This window comes from Centrocercus urophasianus, unplaced genomic scaffold (genome assembly GCF_019232065.1).
Source record: "Centrocercus urophasianus isolate 14NV4802_14NV808 unplaced genomic scaffold, USGS_Curo_1.0 seq_11, whole genome shotgun sequence".
Taxonomy (NCBI): domain Eukaryota; kingdom Metazoa; phylum Chordata; class Aves; order Galliformes; family Phasianidae; genus Centrocercus; species Centrocercus urophasianus.
The window spans coordinates 23,249,442-23,260,396 of record NW_024884253.1 but is presented as its reverse complement, the minus strand read 5'-3'; positions in this window follow the sequence as shown (position 1 = coordinate 23,260,396).

Sequence of the window (10,955 nt, the reverse complement as noted above, 5' to 3'; positions counted from 1 at the left end):
GCCCAGTGTAGAGCTTAATAAATGTACCTCAGAGTATGTCTTTAGTGCATCTTAAGCCCATTAACTTGCTATCACATGCCCAGTTTTCAACAAAAACAGAAGCATAGGCTTTATTTTGGAGTCCTAATACAGAAGCTGGCATTTATGACCAGGTTTCTTTATAATTTTTCTTGTTTGGGGAAAGATACAAAGCTGTCAACTGGGCAGCACTGAGTTAGCCAGTCAATAGCCAGTTCATCCTACTGCATTTATAGAAAACTGCCTCTGTGGGACCTCTTCACTGAATGGATGTTCTGCACCTCAGAAGAAGGCTGAAAGCCCTAAGGCCACCCCCAGCTGCCCAGAGGGAGAGCTGTGTTGTGCCTCTGAGTGACAGCTCACGCCTGCACATACAGGTGAGAATTATTAAGCACCTCACCTCGCTGACCTGCTCTTTGAAATATGATTGTTGTCTAAATAACTACCTACTCTGGATTTAAAAAACAAAACAACAAGCAACCACAACAAAACAAAAAACCTCTAGCTCTTGTGCTTATCAAAGACCTTTACACCTTTTAGTCACCTGAGCTGCTAAGCAGTCTGAATAGCAGAAATTAGGTAATAGCTCTGTTTTTCATTATTTTGAGTGCATGCAGCTAAAAATATGCAAGTGTTGTCTCCTAGTGTGTGTGTAGATTTGCTAACAGCCTGCAGTCTCCAAGTGAAGGTAGGTGGACCCAACTAGTAACAAGAGAAGGTACCAAACGCTGTACAGTCAAGCAATATGATATGGCAGGCTAGTAACAAGCATTCTATGGATGTTACCCAGTCTGTAACAAGAAGAATTCAAACACTGAATAAATTCTTAATTCCATGTTTCATTACACCACTGTGTACCTTTTCTTCTATGGAAATCCTGCCTTGTTTGATGAGTGGGATGCTCTCCCCTGAGCAGCCTCACTCTTGGCTACCCAGAGGATGGGTCATCACTTGAGTTCTGTGCCAGAGCATCACAAGCACAAGCTCACAAGCATGTTTTTCTGCCCTGGGCCTCATTGCCCCGTGGCTCTTTTGACCTGTGTGTCATGCTGCATCCATATCCATGTGTGCCTCAGGGCTGTAATGTGTTCATGTTGCCAGTGAATCTTGAAGGTCCTCAGAAGTAAAGGCTGAGTGATAGACTCTGGCTTCAACAGATTCTTAGTTTCGCAGGGGTTTATGGACTGAAACAACCATTTTGGAATACTTGCATATCTGCTAGTAACATCAGCTAATAACAAATGGAATTTATTCTATGAACCAGGTGGTTATTTCTGCATTCAAAATTAATCACAGTGAAGTATTTTAGATATAAGATTTGTGAGGTACATTGCCTCCATAAGTGCAGGTAAGCTGAAAAACATGCTACTAGAGCTCTGACAATTGTACAGGCAAATGAACCAATCTCGGAGAACAATCTTACAAAGTGTTTCTCAAGGTGCCTTCATCACTGTCACAGAATTAAATCACACATGTACCCCTGCATCCTGCCCCTAAGTTCTTCTGTATTGAATGAGCAAGGGCAGAACAAGACACATCAGTTACTAACAAGGGTTAAATTAAATACAGGCATAACATTAAAAGGGCACAGCATACATTTTTGCTACAGTTTTTACTGATTTCCCAGACTCGGTGAGGCTGTTTGAGAAGTGTGGTAATTAACTAGTTTTATTTTAGTTTATTTTGAAAATATTAACATCCTCAGTGGTTATTTTGTTTTCTATTTTCGAAGCCAAAAAAAAATTCAAATTAATTCAGTATGAGAAAAAAAATCATTGCAAATGTTGAAGCTCGTTATCAAGTGCAAAACTATTTGTGTGTCAGTATTGGAGACAACTACAACTCTGTTAATTCTGCCTTCTGAATAAGTACTAAATGCAAAACATATTGTATGGAGCTTATTCATGTTCTACTGATTTTTTTTTTAGGTAACTTTAAATTTGTATGCTATATTTAAGAACAAATAACATATTTAGGAATTCAATACATTTAAGATATATATTTAAGAAAGAAAATAGTTAACTTTTACATGTCTATTGCTCTTATTTTCATAGTAATGCTAAGAGACTGCAAGCCAAAATCTATTGTGACAGGAGCTGTTCAAAGACCTCAGCTTAAATGCTTTTGTTTAAGGAAAAAAAAAAAAAAAAGAATTTGTGTGTCATGCATATTTGCATATCTCACTGGTATTATAAGAAAAGGAATACAGTGCTTCTCAGATCCAGGCACAGGATCTGTTTGCTAGGCTAAAGAACAAGAAGGAAGATCTGGGATTGTTAGTTTCACACATGACCCATCTCCAGGCCCCTCCACGGTCTCAGCTCAGTTTTCACAAATAATCAAAGTAGGCACAAATGAAACTTGTATTATACCTTTTAACCTTTGTATGATAAAATTGTACTTAAGGATGGCTGAAAATAATTGCAAGCCTGTCCTGTGCTGGTTTTGATGCAGAGTAAGACAGTAAAAAAGAACAATAAAAATCTGCTGTAATTTGCTTGCAGGACTTATGTCAATTCAAATCATTTTTGAAGGATATTACTACGATATCTGGCTAAGTGAATTTCTAGATTTCATAAATTGGCCATGCTGGAAAGGAGATAAACTGTGGAACTGGATCTTTCTGATACTGTTTTCTGTGCCACTGTATTAATGTTTATTTTCCTATACTACCGAAATAAAATTTCTCCTGCTATTTGGCAAGAATATTGAATAAAGATAAAAGCAGCCACTCTTATTGTTATATTTTCCCAGGTCTGCTACATTAGGAAGAGAGTGAGAAAGAAGAAGACCCAGCCTATTTTTCCAGACTGTTATACAGAGCAGTGCACTGCAGCAGCATGTATAGTGTCCACAAAATCCTCTCATCCTTTTAATTTACAGAGGTTTCCTGCACTGCAAGAGTAAGTCTTTAAGATAAGATTTTATACTGTACGTTGTCTGAGAACTGTAATAACATTACTCTGTGTAGTATGAAATACAGGACAGCATTATTAGTAACAGTTATAAAAATAGCTAATTATAGGTTTTTACATATGGTTTCAGGTAAGGTACAGAACTATGATAGACTATACAGGATGCTGGTGGAGAGAATGTCACTTGCTGTTCTTTGTGTAGTGAAACAACCATTCTTATTCAGTATTCTAATCTCTGATGTCCTGTGATACATTTGGAACTTGGCATTGGCATGATAACCTCTGAAACCATTAGTTGGGATGTTTATTTATTTTTTTTCTTGTTTCTTTTAATTTATGTCTCTCTCTCTCTCTCATTTATTCATATATAAAAAGTATACAAGCAACATGATAATGGAAACATCATGCAAGTCTGTGTTTATCAGTACTTGGAATAGGGTTGATTCCTCTCCATACAGCAGAAATAAGAATGTCTATAGAGTATAGGAGTTAAATGTGAGACTCATAAGCACAGAAGAATTGTATCTCTAGTCCCATCAACATGGTTGTGGGATAAATCACCCGCCCACTAGAAAACACAGACACAGAACATTATTTGGTGGAGTGATGACTCAAGAAGTTGGCGGCAGCTAATGGTGCAGAAAGTGGTTGTTGTTTTCAACCTGCTCCTTCACACCTACAAATGCAGGACTAGCGGCACATAGAGCAGCAGGAAGAGTCATAATCACTGCAGTCAAGCATTCTGCATGTTGCTTCTGTTCCCAGAAATGATGGACAGAATTTAGCCACTAATTCTAAAAACCTATTTTTGGTAACTTTTTGTCCCATATGCTTTACTTCTGTCACTACAGAGCACTCATGCAAATTTATGTATGGAGTCTGCTGTTACAAAGGTACAATTTATTGGCCTGCATTAATTTTACTACAGTAGATTGTGACAGACAGAAATTACCATGGTAAAGACATCTTAATTTACACAAAGGAGACCTCTTCTTTTATTCCTAACTAGAATTGCAGTTCTTGTAGAGCTTATTATTATTATCTGTTCTTGATTGAACATCTGTCACTTCTTTTAGTCTTGGTGCTATTCTAGCTAACCATATTTTTAGAATAATGGAGGAATTTTCTGTCCCAATTCTGAAGCAGTTCATGTTGGAAAATATAATCTTGATTGGCAAGAAAATTGTTGATGTGATTAAATTTTTTTCTAGCCCAGCTTCATATCAGTACATTACCGTAACTGCTAAGCTCCTTCTTGGTCATCTTGTAGACACTAGCTGCTTTCAAAAATCTTAATTTAATTTATTCACTTCCCCCTAGTCACAGTGCATATACTCAAGATTCCTTCGTTTATTATCTATCAGATGTTTCAATTCAATCAATGCCAATAGATCCCTTCCTTCTGTTAGAAAACATTCCATTCGTTTAGTGTCTTGTCAGATGTTACTCTTTGGTTGCTTTTGAGTAAGCTTTTAATTCCTTTAATTTATACTTTCTTTTGTCTTCTTGAATGGGTGGATATTACAGAGTGTGCTTTTTTATATACTTCTAGATTTGAAGATGCTTCTACATTTTAGTTTACATATGATTTTCATTCTATCATTGATTTTTGGTTGGGTGGAACAAGAGGACGAGTAGATTACTTTTCTAGCCAGAAACACGTCTAAGTCAATGGCTAGGTGGGTGAAATTCAAGAAAAACTGTTGAAGATCTAAAACGACTCCTGGTGTTTCAATAGATGGCACTCTGCTCTAAGGAGGAATGGAGTCGCTGTACATTTGTGGTGCTAGCTAGAGATTAAGTATAAAGAGGTAAGCTGAAAATTGAAGTGAGGGTTATGATGTCTTTAGGTCATGAGGTATCCCATGACACATATCACAAGAATAACAGCATCTTTGTGAAACTCCACTTTGGTTAATTATTCGTCTAACTTGAATTCCCTCTGCCACTTCAGTCTCAAAGAGCATTCTTCATTTTCAACCAAAACTTGTTTCACACAGCAATTTAATTAAAGGCTTACTGCATTTCAGGAATGGATGCATTAACATAAATGAGTGTATGATTTTCCAGGCCAAAAAAATCAGAGTAATAATGCCTGTTACTATGTGAGTATTGATACCTATTCTAAGTACTGTCTCTCTGATGACCTAATGCTTAATAGGTTCATGACAGTATTTCAAGTTCTACTGCAAAGCCTGCTGTGCACACAGAATCATAGAATCATAGAATGATAGAATCCTTAGAGTTGGCAGGGACCTCTGAGGGCCATCTAGTCCAACTTCCCTGCAATGAACAGGGACACAACATCTAGATCAGGTTCCCCAGAGCCTTATCCAGTCTCACTTTGAAAGTTTCAAAGGCGACTTTCATCACTTACAGTAACCACATCTCTGGGCAACTTGTTCCAGTGCCTTACTATCTTCACTATAAAAGATTTTTTCTTTTGATCTAACCTAAATTTATCCTCTCTGAGCTTGAAACCACTTCCCCTTGTTCTGTTACCACAGACCCTGCTAAAGAGTCTGTCCCCTTCTTTCCTGTAGCTCCCCTTTAGATACTGAAAGGCTACTTTCAAGTCTTCCTGGAGCCTTCTTTTCTCCAGGCTGAACAGCCCCAGCTGTCTCAGCCTGTCCTCGTAAGAGAGGTGTTTCATTCCATAGGACATTTTGTGGTCCTTCCTTGGACACACTCCAACAAATCTATGTCTCTTCTGTACTGAGTACTCCAGGTGAGATCTCACCAGCACAGAGTAGAAGGGCAAGATCACCTCCCTTGCCCTGCTGGCCACTCTTCTTTGGATGCAGCCCAAGATACGGTTGGCTTTCTTGGCTGTGAGGGCACATTGCTGCCTCATGTCCAGCCTTGCATTTGGACTTGTTGAATCTCATGAGGTTCACCTGGGCCCACTGCTCAACTGTCTAGGTTCCCCTGGATACCATCCCAACCTTCTGGTGTGTTAATCACACCACACAGCTTGGTGTCATCAGCAAACTTGCTGAGGGTGCACTCAATCCCACTATCAGTGTCACTGATATAGATATTAAAGAGCATTGCGCCTCAGCACCAACCCCTGGGGGACACCACTTGTCACCAGTCTCCATCCAGATGTTGAGCCACTGACTACCACTCTCTGGACTTGATCATATATGGATTGTATGGATTGAAATGGCATGGTGCTGCCTTTCAAACTTAATTGCAGTTATTAACATAATGCTCGTACAAGAAGATAATGCTCATGTCATCAAGACTATTCACATTTAGCTGGCAGTCTTTGAATCACTAGCACTTTGAATGTAAACATTTGAAATCAGGCCGGGGAAGTGAAAATGCTGGTGATGGCCCTTCTCCAAGATAAGTTCTATGACTGGGAGCTGCCAAAAGAGATGCTGCTGAAGAAATGTGATCAAATGAAAACCTTAAAGAGCATTGGGTGCCTAGAGCATGGCTCTCTTAGGGTTCCAGGTTCAGGGGGTTAGGAAACCTTCACATTACTTGATATGTGTTTGTATGAAGTGGAGACTGAGTTTACTGTGAATACCCAGAAATTATACTGCTTGCATGTTTGCAACTAAATACTGGCTCCATCTACATCTACATAACCTCTTTTCATAAGGAAATCATTTATTTATACAAATACAGAATCTTATTGTGTGTATCTCAGCATGTGATGCCAGGGTGGCAGTAACTAGTCTAATCACATCCACCAATAAGAAGGAAATTGTAATTAACTGCAAAACGTAGCAGCATTAGAAGCCTGGAGGGACTCCAGCTGCTAGAAAGCTGAATTTCCATCTCTAAGAATAATGGATTATTTTTTGATCTCTAACTAGATGTTGTCAGTGTAGGAAAAGTGAAAACATAGGTTATTAAGGGAAAAGAATTGAGAAGTGAGTGATTTGCAAGGACTAATACCTGAACACTAGAGAAGCTGATGAAGGCCTGATGAGTTCAGTGCCATAAAATCATGCATAGGCAGAGCATTTCTTGCACGAAGCCAAGAGTTGCAGAGATGTGTCTTGAAGGAGCTGAGGTTTCCAGGGAATCAAAATCAGAATTGCTCAACATCTAAAGCTGAGCAAGGGCATAGCACAGGCTGAAGGAATGTGTTAGGAAGAAACATACCAGAAAAATCATGGTACAGTACATACATTGATGAATGCATGAAGTATTGAAGGAAAATTGTTTAGTACTTGGAGACCAGAGCAAAAAAAAAAAAAAGAAAAAAAAGAAAAAAGAAAAGTACTTTCTCCATGTTCCAGTGGCACGATATTGATACACTGCCAACAGCTATATATTACTGCCTAGCAGTGACACATATGGTGGATGATACCTCTAGGCACACTGTAAATATGTGATTAGATCACAGCTGAGGAAGTTATTGCTGAGCAAATTCAATTATAGAGGATGCTAATAAGAGAGTCAAGGACTATGCTGTAGATGTAGTGGTTGCTCAAGAATATCACCACTAGACGGTACAAAGAGCAAGAAAAACTTTAGATTCACCAGCATGCTAATACCTTCACTTGTGATACTTCAAACAAACCAACAAAGCATGAACAAAGCAGACTAAGATAGGCCATAAAAAATAATTCTAAAAATGGTCAGTTTTCAACAATGATGCTAGAGAAGGCTGTAGTGAGTGATGACTAACGTGAGCAAGAAGTGATTTTGTTTAGAGTGGTCGATGAATACATATGGCAAATTTAAGAGCTGACATCAGCTGCCATGGATAAAGTTGATCTCTCATGTCTGCAAAGATGCAGAGCCCTCTACTGACTGTATGGATACTCACTTGACATGGAATAGTGTAAAGCATGCTAATATTACCATGATCTTCAACAGAAGAATAATATACAATTTTTTTATAGAAATCCCACTATTATCCTTAGGAAGGTCAAAACTGAGGTGCGAGCTACTTATTCCTATCAACTGACCAGTGTTGAGATTGATGGGAAAAGATACAGGATGTATAACAAGGAGAAAGAATGTAAAATGGTACAATTAGGGTTACAACTGAATAGGAAAAAAAAATCCTTTTTACAAACAAGTTTCAAGATCCATACAATTGAAAATGGTGCAATAAAGTCAGTGTAACTTTTATTGCAGCATCTTTAAAGTAGCTTTCCTAGTGAAGAGCTAATAGATATGCAGCCTTTGCACATAGTTACTCAGCAGATAGCACATGAAAAGTTTCCCATAATCTCTTCATCTGGAAAAAAGAAAAACGAGAAAAAGAAAAAAAGAAAAAAAAAAGCACAAGAGAGTTATTCCAGTATATCTCTGCAAAAGTTCTTTCAGTATGCAAGTGTTGGGACCCAATGGCCCAATTTCCATGTGATTTTGCTCATCAGGTTACTTCCTTAAATTATAAAATTTAGTTCTCTCCCTATGGAGCTGGAAGATGTTGCATTCTGCTCCTATTGCATATAGTATTACAGCTATTAGGGAAAGTTTCAATTTCACTTTTTACCTGCAGGCAACTATCACAGTTCCAGCCAGTCTGCCTTCTTTCCATAATCCCTCCCAGATGACCTACTATATCATTTGAGCTCTCTATTATGCTATCTATTATGGATCACAAAAAATGTTGCTTCCGTATGAAATTTATAACATCTATGTTCTCTGATATATCCTTATATGAAAGAGCTATTGTATCATCTCTGGGCATGTTACTAGAACAGATGGCTAACCAAGAACGTAAACAACTCTTCAGTGTGTTTGGAGAGCAATTGGAAGTTGAGGACCTCTGGAGTCAGACAGAGACTGATTCAGAGTTCAGGATTTCCAAGGAAGTGGAAAATGCAGTTCTGGGACAGATCCAAGTCCTCAAAAATAAAATAAAAGAAAAATAACTCCTCACCAAAACAACAATAGTGAAGGAGTAACGGCAGTTGTTTTTGTAAGTATTGCTTTCTTTAGGTATGGAAAAGGATTTTTTTTTTTTTTTTTTTTTTTGTGAAATGCATAATAAGATGAATAGGCATCAGCTTTATTTATTGCTTTGACTTTGAGAAAACTGCTGGATTCTCTTTTTTCCTTCCATAGGATTATGCTGACATTAGACAGCAAAGGTATACAGAGCTTTGGCAGGTGCTTATTAATAGATGTTATAAATCCAGAGATAAAACTTCACGAAGCAATTTCAGGGAAAGATTGAAAGGTGGCTGATGTTGTGCCAACACTAGTTTGAAATACTGGAAGTAGTACTTTCGGTCTTGCAGCTCCATAGTCATAATATATAACTCTATGATTCTTCTGATCTATTCTCTTTTTTACCAAGCATTGTATCCTCCATATGTTTTGCACCTTTTCAAATAATTAAACTGTCCTTATTGTTTAATCATATGTTGCTTTTTTCCACCTCATCAGTCTCCACAATTCAGTCATAACTCACTCCCTGTAGAGGCTGTTCATTCTAACAGACTGGAAGAGCAATCAAAATTCTGTTGCCAAACTCATCAACTACTTAATCAACTCGTTGTTTGTAAATGCTGAACACAGGGTGATAGTTTTCTTTGGAGTGAGCACAAAAACATCTCTGCATGTCAGTCAGTATTTGTGTATTTGTGCAGCCTACTCTCCTTGGAATTGCACTGAAGAGTTTTGGAGTTTATCCATCTGATTTGTAAATCTCTTTTAACTATTTCATTGCCCTGGTACTGTTTTTCCACTCCAGGTCCTTATCCTGTTTTGTCCCTTTGTCTTCCATGTACATGATTCCTTAATCCTTGTTCATTCAGTTCATCTTCATTTTATCTTGCAGCCTTGCTTCTTGCCAGAGCTATTTCCCTACTCCACATACTACAGGTAAGGATCAGTGATTCCCTGTCACCTTATACTACTAACCTTAGTCCCATTGTTCATCCTCTACTTTAAAATTTCCCTCTCTCTATCAAACACGCCTTCTCCAGTTTCTCTCCCATTTCTGTACTAGGTTCTAGACCTTCCATCCTCTTCTCACAGCCATGATCTTGATGTCCAACTACCTCCTCACTAGGCCAATGCTACCTTCACAGTTTCCCTGTCTCTTCCCCTTGTCTGGGCCTCCAGACTCCTTTTCTGACTTCTCTTCCTTGTCCTTATGGCACTTAAAGCTGGAAAGTTGCATTTCTTTCTTCCTTGGCTACCTGGCATATGAGAGTATGAGAGTATGAGAGTATGAGAGGTGGGCTCCAGTACTCAGTCCCATAGAGAGTAACTGTAGACAGGCCTTGCAGGTAGAGCTCAGGTTTGCCTGTCCTTCAGCTCTAGGCAGAACGTGCTTCTCCAATCTGCAGGACACCTTCATGCTTTGCTAGAGCAGCATGAGGGGCTCTGACACAATCTGAGAATAAACATTTTCAGGTAAGCTTCCTACTATCCATATTCACAATAAAAAAACATTTTTGATAACATAGCTAGTTAAGAATCTATTGTGGTAGTTTCTTCATTCTTGGGCTCAAACATTAAACTAAGGAAGCCAAACACGAAAGTGTGCTTTGTGCTCCTTTGTAAGTGAAGGTTCTACTTACAGATCTAAAGATGTGAAAGTCTTTATACACATCAGATGGGATTTAAAACTATTCACAGACCACCAGCATTTAGTATTGTCACCCAGACAGTTTATTCTTGAATCTCCTTTGTCCCCTTCATTGCTGTTATCAGGTGTGTATGTAGGTTCTCTGCTCAGCCATCTCAGCTGTTTGTCTGATGTAGACAGATATTTCAGAGTTGTGACAGTAGTGGAGAGAATCAGACAGCAGTTTGTATATTGGACAACTCTGGTCTGAAGGAAGGTGTTAAATGTATTTTCTCTATATATGGAATTATATTGCACTAATTACAGTATGCATTTTGAATAACGTATATGTACACATAGATTGCAGTTTTAGCTGGAGTTCCTACTACTGAATGATATTTGGGCAGTCTTAGGGATTGCAATAATTGTCTGGTAATACTTTCTAGCAGTTTAAGGAGTACCTAGGGTTCCTCTTTTGTTCCCTTTCATTATCATCAAGACTTGGAAGATTATTAGATCATTGG